Source organism: Struthio camelus, chromosome 5 (assembly GCF_040807025.1).
Source record: "Struthio camelus isolate bStrCam1 chromosome 5, bStrCam1.hap1, whole genome shotgun sequence".
NCBI classification, from domain to species: domain Eukaryota; kingdom Metazoa; phylum Chordata; class Aves; order Struthioniformes; family Struthionidae; genus Struthio; species Struthio camelus.
This window is the reverse complement of record NC_090946.1, coordinates 59290435-59295365: the sequence shown is the minus strand read 5'-3', so window position 1 is coordinate 59295365 and position 4931 is coordinate 59290435.

Genomic DNA, 4931 nt, shown 5'->3' with positions numbered 1-4931 from the left:
GCTTGTTTTCTTTTTGTTTTTCTTTTCATCCCCGTTAGTGAATCTGCTGTATTGTTAATGCTGCCGCGTCCCTTGTGCTGTTCCCTCCAGGCTTCTTCTGGATCTGCTGCCTGTGCCATCTGCCAGCTCTGGAGGAGGAGCCCTGCATATATCTGCAGGGCCACTTTGCTTGTGTGCTGTTCAGGGTTTGTTGGGCAGTTTCAGAAAGGTGTTGCCTGCAGTATTGAATTCCAATTTAATATGTATCTGATGTCTCTTCCTCATGGGGGAAGTGTGTCTGATATGTCTTTTTTCATAGCAGGTGAATATTTGAGTGAATGTGTGCAATTAATTCCATATTCAGTACTGCAGTGAGCTCCAGTAAAGTTAGTTAATGACTAAAATAATCAGATATGGTTTTCATACTTCATTTCCATAGTCTATGCCAGAAATCTCTCCTTTCTATATTATAGGCCTGATGTATTTACAGCTGAGCCCTGGGAAAGTGACTACTGTTGTAGAGAGATATTACAATGTGACTGGACCAGAAGGCAATATTGACTGTTTGAGTGAGTCCAGAAAAGAGCAAACTCCCTTAGCAACACCTGAAAGAGGGGGGGAGAATATCTGTTTTCCTAACCATGAGAAGGCAGACTTTATATTTTCAATTCAGTGCCTCAGAAATCTGCCTACTCACTCACCACTGAAGATTAGAGGAGAAGGACATTCATGGAGATAGGTGATCATGAGCCAAACATATCTCATTCCTTCACAGCCTGCTAAGGTTTAAGTCCATCTTCCTTTCTTAATGTCTTCACTTCCCTGGAACCATATGACAAATGCCAAGCAATTATTTATTCCAGGATTCAGTTGTTCCTGTGATTCAAGGACAAGAAACCATACTTGTCATTTGTCAGTAGACCTGTGCAATTTGAAATTGCAATAAATGCTGCAAACTACTGATAGCAGTAGGGTGTGGGAAGGATCCAGTAGCTGTTGAAGCTGTGTGCTTAGATAGGGGCTGAGCTGAGAATTTGCTGAGTGACCTGCAATCAAGTTTGTTATCTAATGACGTTTTATGACTGAGATACGCCACTGACCTAATTAGGTACCAGGTACCCAGAAAACGAGAAGACCCAGAAATGGGCATACCAGAAATTACTCAGGAAAAAAAAAAACATACATGTATAAGACAGATGAATTTCCTGGACTGCCAGTCTAACGGTAATTGGTTCTGTGACCATATTGGAGGTGAAGACTGGAATACAACTGTGCAAACTGTAGGACTTCTGCAGGCTCAGTGAATTGTGCTCCAAGAACTTGATTTGGAAGAGGCACTAACAGCCCTGGGAAGGGACTGGGGGTGATAGAGCAGATCCAGTGATACACAGAATTCTACTAATTTTTCTTTGGGACAGAATGATTGGGAAGCATTGACCTAATCTAAACAGTTTTCAGGTTATGGCACCTGCACCTAATCTGTTTAGGTTTGCAGTGACACAAGAAGCTTTTTCATAGTGCCAATCAAGTTTTTGTGTCTATATGTACTGCAAATATTTGCCTGTCTTCATGTAGGTGCATGCCGAGATAATCTCTGTTGGTTTAAATTCCTCTAAAGAAGTGCCGTCCAGAGGCCACAAATATAAAATTGAATCAGTGCTGTAGGAAGCAGTCTTCTAGGATGCCCCACCCTGTGCAGCTGAGGGGAGGGGAAGAGGAGGTCATCTAGGCTAACTCTGCAAGAAAATTAATATAATCAGCTGGTTCCAGGAAGACAATGATGTGTTTAATTCAAGGCCACCTGGAAATGAAGCATGTTGTTTACCACATGTACTCTGTTCATTATGTGATGTATAGATACAACTAACTGTCCCATAGATTATATAACACTCAGTAATTGTTTACCATCTAAAGGGAAAATAAGATCTCTGGTTAAATCAGAATCAAAGCTCAGTGGGATCAGTACTGAAAGCAGAGGAGAAAAATACCTGTGTAAACTCCTCATTTTCAGTCCTCTTGAGTGTACCATGCTGGAGAAGTTGTATTACAAACTGAACTGCTGACTAGTGCCCACGACACCCCCTGCACTGCAAGCAGGCAGTAAGTTACTGGCAAAGCTAGGCCCTAGAGTACTGTCAACTGCCTGAATGGTTCTGTTTTTTAGGTATTTTTCCGTTCTTTGGGCACTACTTAACATTTTTTTCCTTACTGTTCCACATCAGATATTTCTGCAGCTACACCTAAGGTGGACTTAAGTTCCTCTGCCTATGCTATGTGCTCTGCTGAGCTACATGAAGCTGCTAGTAGGTAGGGAATACCTAGCTGGCTGCAGAGCATCCCACTGCCATGGCTGCAAGTCCAGGTTGAAGCTGGCTGCATCTTAGTTCACTGTGCAGACAAGTCCTTGGATCCGTCTTCATCTATTCATGTAAGCCATTCCCCTTCTCCACATCCCACCTGAAGCAGGATAGATTTAATATGGAAAAGAGACTTGCTGGTGAGAAGACTCATGTCCCTTTTAAGAAGAATACAAGATGAACTGAGCTATAATCCAGTGTGTTCTACGTAAGCTTTAGTTCTGATGACATCATGAAACTTGTCCAAGTCTGAACAAATTACCTTAAACAGTTACAGAAGTACAAGGACTCGAGATACTGATTCAGAAGAATAAGTCACTGGAGGGCTGACAGGATCCCTATATAAAAGGAGGTTTATTAGAAGATCTCTATACAAGAAGAGGTTTTGATTGAAAACCAAAAGGGTAAAGACAAGCATGAGGTATTGAAAATAATGCCCATCCTAGAATAAGGCTCTAGTTCACAGGTTTCTTGAGTCTCTGGGCTAGTCTTCCATATCTGCTGATACTTCTGTAAATCCTAATAATCAAATCTGGTTGAAAACAGCCTGCAGCATGATGCTACAGGTCAGCTACAGATCCAGCATAAGAAGCACAAGATGTTGTTGACACAAGTTTAGCGTGGTACAAAATATGTTCAGTTATTTCTATTTAGCAAATAATAGTCACAAATATCTTAATAAAACCATTTTTCCATACAAACAGTGAACACCAAGAATACGTTCACATACACTCTAGTAGAGCTGTGTGCAAGTTATAGTTTAGCTCATACAGGCTGTTTCTTTGCATCATCTTCTGATAGCTGTACCACATAAACAATGATTGGAGAAGATGTCTGGAGGTCTCTAATACAGCCTCCCACTAGGAACAGAACTGTTGCCAAAACTAGATCAGGCCACCCATGGTACACTTAAAAACCTCCCATGATGGCGTTTACAACACTTCTCTGAGTAACCTGTGCCACTGCTGGCCTACTCACCTTATGCAGTTGTTTCTCCTTATGTCCTGCCTGAATTTCCCAAAACACAACTTGCAGCCATTCCCTCGGTGGTAAGTAAAAGGCAGAGAAGAATTTGACTCTGTTGTCTTTGTAACTCCCTTTCATATAGTCATAGGCTCTGCAATTAGCTTCCCTCCTCTTTAGCCTCCTCCGTACCACAGTAGAAGAACGCCACATCCTTTAATATTTCCTCACAGACGCTGTGCCCTGAGCCCCTGACTATATCTGAAACCCTTCTCGAGGGCCTTTTCCAGTTTCAGGTGGTACTCCAGCCTGTCTGCTAGTGCCAGCTTCCGTTACAAACAGGGTGCCAGCAACAAACGGGCCACTGAATGCTCATTCATAAACGCACCAGATCCACTTAAATCCTAGATCCTATGGGTTTTTATAGTGTTATTTAAATAAACAAACGATCTTTTCCTCCCATCTATATCAAAATAAAACAAAAGCAGTGGTTTTGTGAGCAGCAGTATCAATGATCCCTAGTTCCCTATGGATTTATGTTCCTAAAACATTGTGTGCTCTCATTGAAGCTGTTCTTCCAGCTGAGCATTTGTGTTTTTCTCCTATGTGATCTCACCAGCGTTTAATACATGCGCCTCACAGCCTTTTCCTGAATCAGGATGTTTTATAGAATCCCTCTCCTCTGAGGACCTACTAAACCCGCAGGAACTAAATTAGCTGTGAAACTTTGCTTCCTATCCAATCTAATTGAAATGGACCAACAGGTTTTAAAGTGACTGGATAGGAAGGTGAGGACATGCAGAGTTACACACATGCACAAAACATAAGAACAGAAGCCTCGCTTCCTTAGAAAACCGGGCTCAAAAGCTATTTGTACACCTTCCATGCAGATTTTGTCAAGACTTTTCTAGCAGGTCCTGCTCTGAGGTGTTTTAATCCTGGGGTCCTGGTAGAGAGAGAAACTCTGGAATATCAGAGAAATTTAAGCCTAGTGAGCACTCTCCCCATTCAATTCCTGCTATTTTAAGTGTATGACCATCCTAGAAGAATTTACACACACACACACACACTCCTAACAGGTTGATCTGCTAAATGCTTATCTCCCCAAAATAAGTAAGTGTCTGGAGGATGGCAGGGAGCCAGATCCAATTTTGATTCATATCCAGGTCTATGATGCTGATAGGCATCACAGAAGTTAGCTGGCACTTCCACTGCCCAGGTGGAGGAGGAGGGAGGCAGTAACGTCCATAACGTCTGCAGCAGCTTTTTCTCTCTGCAGGAGAGAGGCTTCTTCCTCTGGATAGTACAGGCTGTGGAGTCATCTCTTATCTCGTTCGCCTACAGGAAGCTGGGGGGGGCGGGGGAGGGAACTATCCTCTCTCTGATGTTTTCCTGTGTTGTTGCTGTTGAGTATCCTCTTCCACAAAATCCTCATGTTTAGTAGACGCTCTCCCATCTAATATTTGGGAACTCCTCCTTTCAGTCATTCTCTTTTTGTGTCTGTTCGCTAACAGCGGTGTGAAATGCACTGAGTGGCCTTACGGCTGAGACCTCTGTTACCATCGCTCAGCGCTCATTTTCTTAACTCAGAGCTCAGTGCTGCTGGCTGAGCTGGAGGGGGCCATTTGCCCA